The sequence below is a fragment of the Pipistrellus hanaki genome, assembly GCF_964339955.1.
Source record: "Pipistrellus hanaki genome assembly, chromosome: 2".
In the NCBI taxonomy this organism is placed as follows: domain Eukaryota; kingdom Metazoa; phylum Chordata; class Mammalia; order Chiroptera; family Vespertilionidae; genus Pipistrellus; species Pipistrellus hanaki.
This window is the reverse complement of record NC_140504.1, coordinates 74,620,852-74,638,774: the sequence shown is the minus strand read 5'-3', so window position 1 is coordinate 74,638,774 and position 17,923 is coordinate 74,620,852. Positions and strand designations below refer to the sequence as shown.

At 41.5% G+C, this 17,923-nt stretch overlaps 1 protein-coding gene and 1 pseudogene across 10 annotated transcripts in view; both read left to right on the top strand.

The window, feature by feature from the left end:
* SENP7 (SUMO specific peptidase 7) overlaps positions 1-17,923 on the top strand; it is a 143,378-nt gene that overhangs the window by 74,808 nt on the left and 50,647 nt on the right. The gene's annotated exons all lie outside the window — the stretch shown is intronic.
* On the top strand, positions 342-17,052 carry LOC311617390 (ER membrane protein complex subunit 5-like; annotated as a pseudogene). Its single transcript has 2 exons — positions 342-472; positions 16,042-17,052. The product of its transcript is annotated as an ER membrane protein complex subunit 5-like (transcript).

Below are 17,923 nucleotides of genomic sequence, written 5' to 3'. Positions count from 1 at the left end.
AGGTGTCTGAGAGAGGCCACGCTGCGAACGTAGCCAGGCTGCCCTTAGTGCCAGGCTTGGAGTCACTTAGCAAGTGGTATAAGGCATGTCAAGGTTAGATGCTGATTGTTTGGTGTTTGCGAACCTTGAGAGATTTAGGGAAATTTGTAGTGCGAGCAGAGACTTGGTGTTTGTATGGGAAAGCCACTGGAAACTGCTTGTGGGGTTCTGCAAGTTGGGTGAGGAAGGGTCTCAGGGATTTACAATGGTGGAGTGAGCTTTGTTATCCAGATAGATGGAGACTCAGATGTGGACTAGCACACATCTCAGGTTAGGTGAGAGGAGGGCTCAACAAAGGAACAATGACGCCTGTCAGCACTTTTCTTCAGGATGGAGCTGTTCCTCCAGTCCTTGCCCTGAAGCCATACAATTTTGTTCTTACCCGTGTGCCCCTGGTGCTTTTTGAGCTGCTGCCGCAGTCCTGGAGCTCAGAGTGAGGGAATCTTTCAACTAGTAAGTCCATGTGTAGACTCTAAGAGGAACACCTAGGACAACCCTCACTCCTTTGCACAGGCACATGTTACTGGGACTCCTGTTCCCAGCTTTGGAACCGTGGGCTGGGGAGCCTGGTATGGAGTTGGGATTCCTCGCTCTTCAAGGGAGACCTCTACCAGTTGTACTGATTAATAATGCGGATTTTGTAATAAAAGAAAACACAGTAATTTCAAGAGAAGCATCAAAAGTGCTTTATTCAAAGTAATGTCCATCGCTAGCTACACATTTCCCCCATCTTTCAGGTAATCGGTGGATACCATCCCAATAGTACTTTTCTTGTTTTGAGGCAAGCTATTCAGAGACCCAGTTTTCCACTTCTTTGTATGTTTTGAAATGCTGCTCAGAAAATGTGTGTGCTATTGATTGATTGAAACAAGTGGTAATGTGAAGGAGCAAGGTCTGGTGAATACAGCGGGTGGGTTGATACTTCCCAGGCAGGATCTTTTTAAAAAAATATATTTTATTGATTTTTTTTTACAGAGAGGAAGGGAGAGAGATAGAGAGCTAGAAATGTCGATGAGAGAGAAACATCCACCAGCTGCCTCTTGCACACCCCCTACCGGGGATGTGCCTGCAACCAAGGTACATGCCCTTGACCGGAATTGAACCTGGGACCTTTCAGTCCACAGACCGATGCTCTAACACTGAGCCAAACTGGCTTCGGCCCAGGCAGGATCTTTTAATGTGTCTTTAACTGGTTTTGAAATGTGTGATGGTACGTCATCATAAAGCAAAATTACTTTGCTGTTTCTTCTGGTCTATTCTGGTCATTTCACCATCAAAGCATGGTTCAAATTGATTACTTGTCGGTAGTGATTAGTATTAACTATTTCACCTGATTTTAGAAGCTCATAATACAACACACCTTCCTGATCCCACCAAACACAGATTGTCTTCTTTCTGAAGCGATTTGGCCTTTCAGTCAATATTGATGGTTGACCTGGGTCAATCCATGATTTTGTGCATTTGGGATTCTCAAAATATATCCACTTTTCATCACCAGTCACAATTCAGTGCAAAAAAGATTTTCTTTCCTGTTATTGAAGCAACATTTTACTGATGACTTTTCGGTTTTCCATTTGTCTTTCATTCAGTTGATGTGGCATCCATTTTCCTCCCTTTAAAATCTTTCCTATTGCTTGTAAATAATCGGAAATTGTTTTCTGAGCAACGTTTAATCTTTCTGCAAGTTGTTTTTGAGTTTGACACGCATCTTCATCCACTAATGCTTGTCATTATTGGTCTTCAAACTTTTTCAGTTTACCTGAACATTCTTTGTCTTTCATATAGAAATCATCACTTTTAAAGCTGTCAAACCAGCGTTCACAAGTATCTTAGATGGAGCATGTTCACCATAAGCTTCCCGAAGTATACAATAACTTTCAGCAGCACTTTTCTTTAAGAGTCATGAATTAAAACTTCCCACAAATGCTCTTTTTTTGGCACGAAATTTGACATTTTTAAGGGTAAAAATATCTATGATGTTAACACCTTCAGCAAATTTGACATATGAAACTTTGAAGCTTGTCAATACAACAAAATAGCATGCATATCAAATCGCATATACGGTATATCAACATATGTGTAACTCCATGTATTGAAAAAAATTCGTTTTATTAACCGGTATGCCTGGTATAACCAAGATATCGCTTTTGATTATTGACCACAACCTGTGGTTGTGAGATTAGCCTGTTTTGCATCTCCTCCTCTCTTACCAGTCTCCATGTGTCTGCTTCTTTATATCCTTATTTACAGAAATTCTGTTCAGCTAGTCTTCAGGTGGTTCTCAATAAATGGTTCTGTAGTTTTTTGCTGTGTTCACGAGAGGAGGCAGGAAGAGAGTTTCTGAACTCCACCATCTCTTGGTTTGTCTTTTTACAAAAAACATCATTGCTGTTTTGATAAGAATGCATTGATCTCCAGATCTCTTTGATTAGTATTGACATCTTAAGTCTTCTAATACATGAACATGGGATGTGTTTCCATGTATTAATTTCCATTTTAATTTTTTTCAGTCATGCTTTGTAGTTTTTATTCTTTTTCCTTCTTGGGTAAGTTAATTGCTAAGTTTTTAATTCTTATTGAGGCTGTTGTAAGTTTTTTTTTTTAAACTTTATAACTAACAGTTTTTTGTCTGATACTTTTAGAGTTTTTTTTTATTTTTACATATATTATTTGTGAATACAGATTGTTTTATTTCTTTCCTTTCAATTTTAATGCTTTTTATTACTTTTTATTACTTTTTCTTGCATAATTGCTCTGGCTAAAACTTTCAGTACTGTGTTGACTAGAAATTGGGCATTCTTGTCTTATCCCTTGTTCTTCTTTTTTTAGTTTTTTAAATTATAAGCTAGGTTGCTGATTTGAGTTATTTCTTATTTTTTAATGGGAAATCTACAGCTATTTACTTCTCCCTTAGCATTGCTTTTGCTGCATCACAAATGTTTGGATATTTTTTTTTCTTAAAGAATTTTTGTGAGTTTATTTGAGCCAAATAGTTGACAATTGCTGGGAAGCAAAATCTCATTGCATTGAGATAATGCTCCCTGTTTTTATTTTCATTTTTCCCTTTTACTTGGGATTTATTTATAGATTCATTGGTTGTTTAAGATAAGTGTGTTGTTTCCACAAGTGAGAATTTTTTATTTTTCCTTGCATTATTGATTTCTTCCTATGTGGTCAGAGATGTTTTGTATGTTACTTATTTTTCTAAACATATTGAGACTTAATTTGTTGTCTACAGTATTGTCTTTCCTGGAGAATGTCCAATCTGCACTTGAGAAGAATATGTATTCTGGTGGTGTTGGCTAGAGTGGAGTGCTCTATATTTGTCCTCCTCCACCCCAATAAATGTATATAGTTGGTCCTTGGTACCCCTGGGTTTAGTATCTACAGATTCAATGAACAGTAGATAAAAAACAGTTTTGTTTTTTTTTCTATCTCTGGGGATCTGCAGATTCAGAGGACTAACTGTATGCATTGTTCTACACTATCGTATATAATAAAATGGTAATATGCAAATTGATCCTAATGGCAGAATGACTGGTAATGACTGGTTGCAATGATGCACACTGACCACCAGGGGGCACACATTCAACACAGGACCTGCTCCCTTGTGGTCAGTGTGCTCCCACAGGGGGAGCTCCGCTTAGCCATAAGCTGGGCTGACAGTTGCAAGTGCAGCAGCAGTGGCGGGAGCCTCTCCCACCTCCTCGGCAGTGCTAAGGATGTCTGACTGCAGGTTTGGCCCACTCCCATTGGGGAGTGGACCTATGCCGTCAGTCCGACATCCCCCATGGGCTCCTGGGCTGCCAGAGGGATATCTGACTGCCACCTTAGGCCTGTTCCCGTGGGGAGTGGGCCTAAGCTAGCAGGCAGACATCCCTGAGGGAGTCCCAGACTGTGAGAGAGTGCAGGCTAGGCTGAGGGACACCCCCCTCCCCCCAAGTGCATGAATATTCATACACTGGGCCTCTAGTGTCCTATATAGTGAAGAGCTAATATGCTAATGGTCATGATGTCCTCACGCCATAATGACTGTTCAGCAGGAGGCTGCGTGTGCATTGGGTGGAGCCGCTGTATTGCTTTGGAGTGGGCAGAAGTGGGGAGGTGCCCTGAGGAGGTGGGACCATCCCATGGCAGGGACGTTGGGGGTGAGATCCCATAGCACCTCTCTCACCAGTCCTTTGTCACCCACTGTTTGCACTGATTGTGCTCACCACATACCTGCCAGGGGAAGGAACGCAACATGCATGCCGCCAGGAAGCGACTCTCGAAACCCCACAGCAGGCGGGAGGCATCCACGCTCTCCTCCGGCGCCATGACAGGGCAGAGTTGCCGCGTTGCTCCAGAGATGGGGTGGAAGTGGGGAGATGCCTGAGGAGGCTGGACGAGCCCGAGGCAACTCATGGGACGGAGGGTGGAGCTTAAAGCGGCCAGAGAAGGCCAGAGAGGTCAGGGGTGGGGCAAGATGTGTTCGAGCTCTGGTTGGAGAGGTTAGGGTGTCAAGGCCAGGTGGTGGGCGGGCGTGCAGATGAGTGGGGCTACGTGATTTCACGCACTGAGCCACTAGTGTAATTGTTAGAATGACCAAAATTACTGCTTCCTATGATGTGCACTGACCACCAAGGGGCAGACAAGCAATGCAGTATTTGCCCCCTGGTGGTCATTGCGCTCCCACAAGGGGAGTGCTGCTCAGCCAGAAGCCAGGCTCACGGCTGGTGAGAGCAGTGGCGGCAGCAGGAATCTCAAGCAGTGAGCCGAGTGTTAAGGAGCAGTGAGCAGGTGGGTGGTAAGGAGTGAGGGGTCCCAGGCTGTGAGAGGGGTCTCAGACTGTGAATTTTATGTGCTGGGCATCTAGTTTCTCATAAGGCACTTGAACATTCACGGATTTTGGCGTTCATGGTGAGTCCTGGGTCAATCCTTGTTCATACTGAGGGATGATTGTAGTTAATATTTTTTGGGGGGTGAAAAATTACATGTTGATTTTTTTTTTTTTAAAATATATATTTTATTGATTTTGTACAGAGAGGAAGGAAGAGAGATAGAGAGTCAGAAACATCGATGAGAGAGAGTCATCGATCAGCTGCCTCCTGCACACCCCCCACTGGGGATATGCCCGCAACCAAGGTACATGCCCTTGACCGGAATCGAACCCGGGACCCTTCAGTCCGCAGGCCGACGCTCTATCCACTGAGCCAAACCGGCCCCTACATGTTGATTTTTAACTGCATATGGGTTGGCACTATAAATCCCATGGTGTTCAAGGGTGAACTGTTATCCGTAAATAATCTTGTTTTACTGAACTTTGTAGTAATATATAATGTCATTGGTCTCTTATAAACTTTTTTTTTTTTTAGTCCTCACCCAAGGATATTTTTCCATTGATTTTCAGAGAGAATAGAAGAAAGAGAAAGGCAGAGAGAAATATCGATGTGAGAGAAACACATTGATTGGTTGCCTCCTGCATGTGTCCCTACCAAGACTTGGGCTTTGGAGGAGCCTGCAACCGAGGTACATACCTTTGACTGGAACTGAATCCAGGACCCTTCAGTCCACAGGCCAATATTCTATCCAGTAAGCCAAACTGGCTAGGGCTAAGTTTTTTGACTTAAAGTCTATATTGCCTGATATTAGTATAGCTATGCCTACTCTCTTTTGGCTAGTATTTACATAAAATACATTCTTCCCATTCTTCACTTTTAACTTATTTGTATCTTTGCATCTAAAGTGAGTTTCTGTAGACAACCTATAGTTGGATATCATATATTTTAAAATCCATTCTGCTAATCTTTGTCTTTTGTTTGGAGAATTTAATTACATTTAAAGCAGCCGATAAAAGTGACTTTTTCTGTTGTTTTGATATTTGTTTTCTGTATGTCTTATAGTGTTTCCCCCCCCCCTTATTTTCTGATTAACTCTTTTTCTATATTTCCTTGTTTTTCTGTAATGAAACTTTTTGATTTCCTTTCTATTTCCTTTTGTCTTTATTCTATAGATGATTTCTTTGTAGTTTAATGGGTTTTTACACTTAACATTCTAAAGTTACAACACACTAATTTGAATTAATAGCAGCCTAATGTTAATTGCATTCAAAATTGCTCTTTACAGCTCTGTTCTTGCCTCCTTTCAATTATTGACGTCACAAAATCATATTTTTATGCATTGTGTGTTTAAAATCAGTCTTAATAGTTTTTAAAAATGCATTGGTCTGGCAGGCTGGTGTAGCCCAGTGTTTGAGTGTTGACTTATTAACCGGAAGTCACAGTTCTATTCCTGGTCAGAGCACATGCCTGGGTTGTGAGCTCGATCACATTGGATGACACCAAGACCCGGCTGGCCCTACCCCCATCAAGCCCTGCTGGGCGGGGATACTGCCACTTGTCCCAGTGCCCGGGTGGGCGGTACAGCCTCAGGGAGCGTGGTGTCAGGGGGGCGCAGCCTCAGGTCCCCTGGCACCAGGGTGGAGGGCGTGACCTCAGTTCCCTCAGCCCCAGCCTGGTGCCACGCAGCCTCAGGTCCCTGCTAATTGGTCCTTAAGGCATCACGGCATTATGGTGTCATGGTGTGATGACCATTTGCATATTAGTCTTTCATTATGATGACTAGAGGCTCGGTGTACGAAATTCGTGCATGGGAAGTGGGTGTCCCTCAGCCCAGTCTGCACCCTCTCCAATATGGGACCCCTCGAGGGATGTCCGACTGGTGGGATCGGGCCTAAATGGGCAGTCGGACATCCCTCTCATAATCCAGGACTGCTGGTTCCCAACTGCTCGCTTGCCTTCCTTCCTGATTGCCCCTAACTGCTTCTGTCTGCCAGCCCCTAAGCACTCCTCTACCAGCCTGATTGATGCCTAACTGCTCCCCTGGCAGCCTGTTTGCCCATAACTGCCCTCCACCTCAGGCCTGGTCACCCCTAACTGTCCTCCCCTGCAGGCCTGGTCCCCCCCAACTGGTCTCCACTGCAGGCCTGGTTACCCCCAACTTCCCTCCTCTGCTGGCTTGGTCACAATAAGGGTGTCCTGGATCAGGGTGGGGGTTCCCTTGGGATGTGGAGCGGCCTGGGCGAAGAGCCTGTGGTGGTTCCCAGGCCAGCCACGCCCCCTGGCGACCCAAGCAGAGGCCCAGGTATCTGGAATTTATTTACCTTCTACAATTGAAACTTTGTAGCCTGGAGCAGAGCCAAGCCTCCTGCTCGTTCCATGGCTGCCACCATTTCTGTTTGGTTTTAAGTATCTTGTGTAAATGAAACTTTATAGCCTTGAGTGGAGGCCTAGGCCGGCCAGGGCAGGTGGAAAGCTTTGCTTCCTCCATTGCCGGGGCTACCCTAGCCTGCTCTCTCCAGCTCCGTGGCTTTCGCCATTTTTCTTGGGATTTATCTTCTATAATTGAAACTTTGTAGCCTTGAGGCCAGGGTGGAAAGCTTGGCTTCCATTGCCAGGGAAACCCAAGCCTCTCAACTGCTCTCTGTCGCTGCAGCCATCTTGGTTGGGGTTAATTTGCATACTCTGCTTGGCTGGTGGGCGTGGCTTGAGTGGGGAGATGGTTAATTTGCATATTATTCTTTTATTAGATAGGATTATTTTTTAATCCTCACCCTTGGATATTTTTTTTTTAGCAGGGAATATACAGAAAGAATAGGGAAAAACTAAATCCAGAAAGGGATAAGATAAACAGGAGATGAAAAGAGTAAAAGTAAAAGTAAAAGAGAATGATGGCATAAAGGTCAAGTTGAGGTAGGGTTGAATGATGCTATAGTAGAGATTAAAATAGAATGAAGACTAATCCAAATGTAAAATAAAAAGAAATTAAAATGGTAAGAAAAAAACACACAAAAAAACAAAACAAAACGGAAACAAAAAATGCAAAATAGCAGTAGTAATAATGATGATTGAAATTGAAAAATGTAATAATTACAAAGGTAAAATCAAGTGAGGAAAAAAGAAAAAAATTCATTTCTTAATTAAAAGATGTAAAAAATGAAAATAAACTAAAAGATGTAAAAGATGAAAATAAAATACAAAATAGAAAAATTAGCATAAAAATGTGCAGTAGTGGTCATTCACTTCCTCTGTTATTATATTTGGCACACTTATTTCTTGGTTCAGACAGTATTGCAGATCCCTGCGTTCCACTGCACCTCAGTTTTGTAAGCTAGTCCTTAATTTTAAGTAGGCTATTTCTTAGTTCTTTGTGTCCATTTACTTTTGATTAATTAAAAGTAATAAAAAAAAAATAAAAAAAGGGGGGGAATCAGTTTGTATTTCAGCCCCTAGGTGGCAGTGTTTCTAGTTTGACTTCCCAATCTTTTTGGCTGCTCTAGCCTTCTATCTCTATGGCTCTATGTTTTGTCAGGAAAGCTGCTTGGGTGCCGGCTCCCAGACTGACTCCTTTCCCAGATTGTTTCTTCTCGCTCTGATCCCCCGTTTCCAGGAAGGCAATTTCCCCCTGCAGTCTCCCAGGATATGCCAAACTGGGCAATCCTTCCCTAGTACTCAGAAGCAAGAGGGTGAGAGGGATTAGGCGCAGGCTGGGTCTGCACCAAGGTGTCCAGATGTTCCGCTTTTGGCGGGATGGTCCCGATTCTTAACAATTTGTCCCGAGTCCCTTGCTGTTTTTTTTTTTTTTACAAAAGACCCGATTTTAGGAAAGATCACACCAAACCCAGCACTGGGTCTTGCAGTGTGCGATTCTCTCTGCAGCCCCTGTCTCTTTTGGTGCAGCTCTGGGCGTGGGGCCTCTGGTGGCGGCGTGGGACCGCTGGGAAGCGGGGCCACGCGAGGCCTCTGGGGCTCGGGGCCTCGGGGGGGCTCGGGGTCTGGGGGGCTCGGGCCGCTGGGGCGCGCCGCGGGTACAGTCGCTGCCTGTGCAGCGGTGGCCCAGAACCCTCACGTTTTCCCCGCAAACTCTGATCTTTCTGTGGGTGATTGAAGAACTCCCTTGAATCCACGTGTTTGCGCCGATTGGGGCATCACAGCTGCTCGATGGTCTCCTCTGTTGTGGGTTTTCCAGGTCTCAGAGAAGGTTCTCCTTTCTTGGTAAGATGGCGCAGCCTTCTCTCTGAGCCCGTAGCTCCGGGAGAGGTCTCCACCGCCACAGTGCCGGCTGCTTGGTCATGAAGTCCTGTCCAAAGGACCCTTACCTTCTTTTAGAGTTTTGCTACCCCTTAGCTTGCTATTCTGTACTCCCTGTGCCACTCTTAGAAGCTGATTCTATCTGTTCTGGGACTAGGCTCAGAACAAGTCAGTCTGATCTGTTGCCATCTTGTCTCCTCATTTCTGGATTTTTTTTTTCTTCTTGATTTGAGAGAGAAGAGAGGGAGGGAGGGAGGGAGGGAGGGAGGGAGAGAGAGAGAGAGAGAGATATTTCAGGGAGACATTGATCAATTGCCTACTATAGATTTCCTGACCAGGGATCTAACCTGCAACCTAGGTATGTGCCCTCACTGGGAATTCAACCTGCAACCTTTTGGTGTATGGGATGATACTCCAACCAATAGATCCACTCAGCTAGGGCAATACTAGTTTTTATAGTTGTCCATGTATTTACTTTATCATTAATATATATTTTTTCATGTGGCTTTCAGTTACTATCTAATGTCCTATCATTTCAACATGAAGTATTCCCATTAGCACGTCTTTGGTAATGAACTCCCTCAGTTTTTATTTTGGAATGTTTTAAGTTTGTCCTTATTTCTGGACAGCTTTGTTAGATGTAGGGTTTCTGGTTGAGTTTTTTTCCTTCAGTACTTCGAATAACCAACCCAGTGCCTTCTAGCTGCATGCTTTTTGATGAGAAATCTGGTTAAGATCTTATTGAGGATTCTTTGTATGTGACAAGTCAATTTTTGTCGGTGCTTGGATTCTCTTTTTGCCTTTGTCTTTAAATAGTTTGACTATAATGTTTCTTGGTGTAAGCCTCATTGACTTTGTTCTATCAATAGTTCCTGGGGGATCTTGGATGTTTATAATCATGTCTTTCATCAGATTTGGAATATTTTTTTGATGATTATTTACTCAAAGAGTCTCTCTGCCCCTTTCTTCCTTATCCTTCTGAAACCCTATAATTTGCATATTAGTACTTGTTGGTGTACCAGATTCCTTAGGCTCTGTTTATTTTTCATACTGTTTTTCTTTTAATTCCTCAGATTTGATAATTTCCATGATCATGTCTCCAAGTTCACTGATCAGTTTTTCTGTCCAAATCTGTTTTTCAAATCCCTCTAATAAAATTTTTATTTTAGTTAAGTGTACTTTTTAGCTCCAGAATTTCTTTTTGGCTCATTTATATATTTTATCTCTTTATGAATATTTTCATTTTTTTATAAAAAACATTTTTTACTGTTTTCAAGACTTATTTCAGCTCCTTGAATATTTTTAAGATAGTTGTTTTAGTCTGTTGAGTTTGTCATCTGGATTTTTTCAGGGACAGGTTCTGTTGATTTATATTTTTTCTTTGTTTTGCCATACTTTACCTTTTTTTGTATGCCTGGGCATTTTTCTGTTGAACACTTGACATTTATTTATTTATTTATTTATTTTATTATTATTTTTTTTAGGATTTATTTTTTATTTTATTTTATTTTTTTATTGATTATGGTCTCACATAATTGTCCTTATTCTCCCATTCCCATCCCAAACCCTTCCCTAGATATGCCCCACCCCCACCCCCCTGTTGTCCATGGCCACTGGCTAGGCCCATATGTATGTACACAAGTCCTTTGGTTGATCTCTTCCCCTTATTCCCATCCTCCCTTACTTTCCCTCTGAGGTTTGAGAGTCTGATCGCTGGTTCTCTTTCTCTGGGTCTGTTTGTGTTGTTCATTATTTCCTCTAGATGTGTGAGATCATGTGATCCAAGAAATACTCTTGTAAGAACCTAAACTGCAACAGGCCATAATGGTTATGCTGAGCAGCAAATGAATCAGTCTGTAGTGAGTTCCTTTCTGGGCCAACAGTTCTTTTGCGTCCCAATTTCAATGCCAGATAGTTCCTTATGTGTACATGCCAGCCATGATATTTCAGATCTGGTTGGTGGACAAATGGTGGTAATGCAGGTCCGCCTGTCTCTGGTTTGGTCCTGAGCATCCTTCAGCAACACGCAGCTGCTGTCTGCTGGTATGGCGAGGTGTTGTCAGCATCTTCCATCTCTGAATTGTGTCTCTTCTGTCTTCATGGCTGGAGTGCTTCTGTCTATTGCTCTCTGTTACAGAATTCCAGATGGTCTCGGAGTTGTTTTCTGAAAATATACAAACATATTCTCGACCAAAAGTTAATAAAGGGATATTTTCTTTAAATTTTATTTGGGATTCTTTTCCATTTTTTCCGCCCAAATGATTTTCCCCTGGCTTGTTTTGTCACCATGTGTGTATTTTCATGGGTATCTTGCTATTAGCGTTTCGAATGAAGGTTAATTTTTTAAAGCACAAATTTTTTAGATGTAAATTATTCTCAGGGTATATTTCCTTACATGATATTCTTCCAGTGTCACCCCCTTTTTTACTTTAAATAATAGGAAACTTTTGGAAATTTTATACTGTAGTCTTGATAGCTTTTACATTTTAAGTTATTTGCACTACACTATGTCTACTTTAGATTCATAACATGTTGTGCAATTTTACCTTTACCATGGCCGCTCTGCCAATAAGAATTTTTGTTAACCCATTAGGAACAGCTTTTTGAACAGTACAATCAGTTTGTGTGTGTTTTTTTTTAAGAATATTCATTTATTTCCATTAGCCACATTACTTTACTCTGAGAAACTGGCTACCATTTATCTGTCATACTCAACACTCTAGCATCAATCTCATTTACCATGTGTGTATTAGTGGAATTGATTATTTTCCTCCTTGAGAAGGGCCTGAGCATTCCTGCTGCTAGGCTGGACTTGGATATTAAAAACCCACTTGCCCACACCATGGGTATGAGACCTCTCAAATAAGTCTTGTTGCAGTGACAGGGCAGCTGCTGTCAGCCAAGTCTCTGTCCGTTACCTGGGTCCCACTTTGAGCTGTGCATGGGAAGCGAAGCAGCCAAGGGGGCAGGAGACCTCCCTCAGAATGGGGGAAGGTTCAGGCACCTTCCATGTTTCAGGGGGGGTTGGTAAGGGTCTGTGCCCCACCTCTGTTGACCCCCAAGTGAACACTTGACATTTAAATCTTATAATATGGTAAGATTCTCCCCCTTCCCCAGGACTTGCTGTTTTTATTATTATTTTTTTTTTAAATTTTTTCTTTATTAAAAAATATATTTTTGTTGGTTTTAGAGAGGAAGGGAGAGGGAGAGATATAAATATCAATGAGGAGACAAAGTCATTGATTGGCTGCCTCCTGCTACCCCCTACTAGGGATGGAGCTGCAACCTGGGCGTGTGCCTTGACTGGGATTTGAACCATGACCTCCTGGTTCATAGATCAAAGCTCAACCATTGAGCAACAGTGACTGGGCTCTCTGTGTTTTTGTTGTTGTAACATGTCTCTGTTGTGTGTAAACATAAGGTCCCAGGTCATTTCTTTTTTTTTTTTTAGGTCATTTCTAAGTCTGCGTCTTTACTTGGTCATGACTTTCTGAATTATCTTGTATTTGTGGTTGCTTTTTTTTTTTTTTAATATATTGATTTTTCACAGAGAGGAAGAGAGAGGGATAGAGAGTTAGAAACATCAATGAGAGAGAATCATAGATCAGGTGCCTCTTGCACACCCCCGACTGGGATGTGCCCGCAACCAAGGTACATGCCCTTGACTGGAATCGAACCCAGGACCTTCCAGTCCGCAGACCGATGCTCTATCCACGGAGCCAAACCGGTTTCAGCTGTGATTGCTTTTTTTTTTTTTTTTTTTGTTCTAGTCCTTATGCATTTAGTTTCCAAAAAAAAAAAAAAAAAATGAAGGGGTTAGGGTGGAAGAGTGAGAATAGGTGCTAGCCCTTTAAATCTTCTGGAAGTCATTTTAGTTGGATGGAGAGTGTTGCAACAAGAGAGGTGGATTTTGCAATAATTGCTGTCTATTTGCTCTGTCAATGATCAGAGTACAGATTTGCAGTTTTTGGAGGACCTTGTCAAAACTGCTTACTGTCCTATTTGCAAGCCCATGCAAAATGTTCTAGGAGCTTGGTTATAACTGATTGCCTTGGAGCTCAGGGTGTGGGAAGATTGGTTAGCTACTACCAATTTAAGACCTGAAGTTGACCAAAATTAACTGAAATTTTTGTCAAAACTTTTGACTAGAAGTTGCAAGCCTTTAATAGACTCTAGAGTTCCAAAATAGTTACATCAGACGAATTTTGCCAGTGCAAATGTTGTCTAGATGGGAATGATAGATGCTTCCTTATCCATAATTTTCCGGAGGTACTTGGTATGTGTTTTATAATTTACTGTACAAAAATTTTGATTAACTTTTGGTATCTGATTTTTTAATGCTTTTATAAATGGTATTGTAAAAATTTCTAGGTTGAAACAGTTTTGAAAATGTAGTAATTACTATATGTCTTATTATAGAGGAATGTTTTATGTTAATAATTTTATGTAGTTTCTTATTTCAAAAATTTTACCCACTTAAGTAATATGATAATTAGTTTTTTCATAAGTAATTATCATGGGAGAAAGTATGATGTGTAAAGATTTAATCATTCTTTGTTTATTTGAAATAGCAATATAATGATTTCCCGATGGTTTATATCAATTTATTTTAAAAAGTTAATTAGTGAATTTAATTGGTAGATTACTGATAGATAATATTGTATTAGCTTTAGATATACAACAAAATTTATTATTCTATATAATAGAGAGGTAATATGCAAATTAACCCTAATTCCCTCGCACAAGATGGCTGCCCCCATGTGGTCAAAGATGGCTGCCACAATATGGCTGGCAGGGGAGGGCAGTTGGGGTGACTGGGCCTGCAGGGGAGGGAGGGCAGTTGGGGGCAACCAGGTCTCCAGGTGAGGGCAGTTATGGGCAACCAGGCCAGCAGGGAAGGACAGTTAGGGGCAACCAGGCCTGCAGGGGAGGGCAGTTAGGGGTGATTAGGCCGGCAGGGGAGGGAAGTTGGGGGCGACCAGGTCAGCAGGCGAGAGCAATTGGGGGTGACTAAGCCAGCAGGGGAGGGCAGTTGGGGGTGAATGGACCTGTACAGGAGGGCAGTGAGGGATGACCAGGCCTGCAGAGGAGGACAGTTAGGGGTGACCAGGCCAGCAGGGGAGGGCCGGCATGAGAGCATTTAGGCATCGATCAGTCTGTCAGGGAAGTGGTTAAGGGGTGATCAGGCTGGCAGGCAGAAGCAGTTGGGCAATCAGGCAGGCAGGCAGGCAGGCAGGCAGGCAGGCGAGCAGTTGGGAGCCAGTAGTCCTGGATTGTGAGAGAGATGTCTGATTGCTGGTTTAGGATCGGGCCTAACCTGGCAGTCAGACATCCCCTAAGGGATCCCAGATTAGAGAGGTGCGGGCTGGGCTGAGGAATACTCCCCTCTAGTGCATGAATTCCGTGCATCGGGCCTCTAGTATGTAATAACTGAGAAATGATTAACTTAAGATAACATCCATCACTTATACACAGCTATATTTTGTGTGTGTTATGAGAACTTTTAAGATCTGTCTTAGTAACTTTCGAATACACTTTACACTTATGGAAACTTGTGCCTTTTTACCATCTTTAGCTATTTTGCACCCCCTCTCCCCCCACATCCCTTCTAGCTCTGGCAACCACTAATCTGTTGTCTATATCTAGGTGTTTTTTGTTTCTTTTAGATTCCACATATGTGTGAGATCAGATAGTATTTGTCTTTCTGTGTCAGACTTATTTCACTTAGTATAATGCCCTCAAGGTCCAACCATGGATAATATTCCATTGTGCATATATATCACACTTTATTTATCCATTTATCTATTGATGAACAGTTATGGTTTTTGTGTGTGTCTTGTAAATAATGCTGCTGTGAGTGGGGACATAAATATCTTTTTGAGATAGTGATTTCATTTCTTAAGAATAAATATCTAGTAATTGAACTGCTGCCTAATATAGTTGTTTTATTTTTAATATTTTGAGGAATCTCCATACTATTTTTTTGTAGAGGCTGCAACAATTTAATTTCTACCAAATAGTGCCCAAGGATTCCCTTTCCTCTACATCCTCACCAGCACTTGTTATTTCTTATTCTTTTTGATAATAGCCATTCTACCAGGTGTGAGGTGATAGTTCATCATGGTTTCCAGATCTTGGCTATTGTAAATAATTCTGGTAGGAACATGGGAGTGCATATATTCTTTCTGATTGATATTTTGGGATTCTTAGGATATATTCCCAGAATTGGGATCACTGGGTCAAACAGCAGTTTTGTGTGAATTTATTTTTCTGTTCTGTATCTGTTTTTCTACCAATACCATACTATTTTTTATTACTGTAGCTTTGTAATATAGTTTCAAATAAGGAATTTTGATTCCTTTGTCTTCATTCTGCTTTCTCAAGATGCTCTGGCTACTTGGGGTGTTGTATGGTTCCATATAAATTTTAGGATTGTTCATTTTCTGTGAAAAAGGACATTGTAGGGAGTCAGGTCAGGTCGCGTGGGCTCTGTTCGGCCGTCGTGGCGGGCGCTGGTCTCCACCAGGGACCCTTTGCTCCTGGAGAAGTCCCTTTGAACGGCTCGGGCTCCCTTCCCTGACGGAAGTGCGGTGCTGGGTTCAAATTCTGACGCTGCCGGTTGGTGAATTACTTGCTGGTCATCAGGGGGAAAATATAATGACAGTGGAAAAATGTGCCCTCTCCCATCTTATCCTTGATGAATCTTACCACCACTGAACGTGGGCTGTGACTTTTTTGTGTCTCCAGCATCCATCTGTGAGTATTGTTTCCAAAAATCTTTAACTTCAACATCATAAAACAGGAACTACAGGATTGAAAGGGGGCGGGGGGGAAATGACACCAAGAGGAAAAATCTAAAGCAAAGGATAGGACGGACTGCAGAGCAAATAGCTTAGCCTCTTCAATTAAGCCAGTGTCATTTAATACAATAAAGGCCTTCGCTGCTTTTGCTGGGCTGCTGCTCATCCAGAACCAAGGTGCCCTCGCTGTGGAAGGGGCTGGCGGGCACTGGTCTTTTTGCTCCAGCCCACGCAGCCTTTTTCGTTGCCAGCATCGCTCTTACATGCGATTAACAGAAAAGGAGGATGAATCCCTGCCCATAGATATAGTTCTTCAGATACTTCTGGTTTTCGCAGTTACCTGTTACGGCATAGTTCATATTGCAGGGGAGTTTAAAGACATAGATGCTATGTCAGAACTAAAAAATAAGACATTCGACACATTAAAGAATCACCCATCATTTTATGTCTTCAGTCATCGTGGTAGAGTACTGTTCCAGCCTTCGGATGCAACAAATTCTTCAAACCAAGATGCATTGTCTTCTAATACATCCTTGAAGTAACAAAAACTTGAATCACTGCATCGTTGAGGTTTTTACAAATCGTAACAACAGGACAGGACACAGAGCTGGAATATTGGCATTTGGTGTCTATAAAACACCTCCCGCATCGATACTTCTGATCTTTCAGACCTAATTTTTAAAAAGTTGATGCCCCTGGTTTTTATACTGTTAAATCATTGATGCAGTATAAAATAGCTGTGAAATGAATCTTTGATCTTTCATAGAGTTCTTTTTTCCCCATTTAAAACAAATAGGCATCTTTTGTAAAAGTCACTGTTTTGAACACATTTCTTTGAAAAAAAAGTGTTGATGTGTTTGTAATTGTTTTCTCAGATTTCGTTTCCTTTGCACTACAGTTTTTAGGATCCTTTTGGAAACAGTGTGACTGCTGCATTTTGCTACATGAATGATAATAAAATGGTCTTCAGTTCTTAACAAGTGGACTTCTCGGCAGAGATTTAAAAAGGTGACATCAGTTTTTCGTAGGCCCTCTAAAAAGGGGCTCTGCTTCAGGAGTTACTTGCCAGATTTTAATTTATCCCTCACTTCTCATCCCACCAGACTCCCATATACCTTCTAACATCAGCCATCTCATGGTATCACTCTTCTTCTTTTAAAAAAAAAAAAAAAAAAAAAAAAAAAAATATATATATATATATATATATATATATATATATATATATATATATATATTTTATTGATTTTGTACAGAGAAGAAGGGAGAGAGATACAGAGTTAGAAACATAGATGAGAGAGAGTCATTGATCAGCTGCCTCTTGCACACCCCCTACTGGGGATGTGCCCGCAACCAACGTACATGTCCTTGACTGGAATCGAACCCGAGACCCTTCAGTCCCCAAGCCAATGCTCTATCCATTGAGCCAAACTGGTTTCGGCTCATGGTATCACTTTTCTGGAATTCTGTGTGCAGTGAGCAATTTTTGTGTCAGAAATTCTTTGTTATAACAAATGTACTTAATAGACTCAACTTGCTGTAAAGCTACTTGTATTCTCTTTGTTTATCTGTAAAAAATGTCCCTAATTGGTTATGTTGTGTAAGAATGTTGAAGATACACCAAAAAGACCCTTTGGGATTTAATTATCCTGTTTATGTAGAAGAAGAATCACTGAGGAAAACTGATTATTTGTCATTAGCCAGTTTATTTTATTCAAATTCTGTTATTTTATTGCATACTACACTAGTGAATTAGTAAAAATAAACTTCTCATTAAAGGAAAAATAAAAAGAAAAGAAAAAGAAAAAGGACATTGTAATGTTGAAAAAGATTGAATTGAATCTGTAGGTTGCTTTGGACATTTTAACAATATTGTCTTTTAATCCATGAGTACAGAATGCCTTTCTGTTTATTTGTATTGTGTTCAATTTATTTTATAAATGTCTTATAGTTTTCATTGTACAGGTCTTTTTCAGTCTTGGTTAGATTTATTTCTAGGATTTTATTCCTTTTGATGTA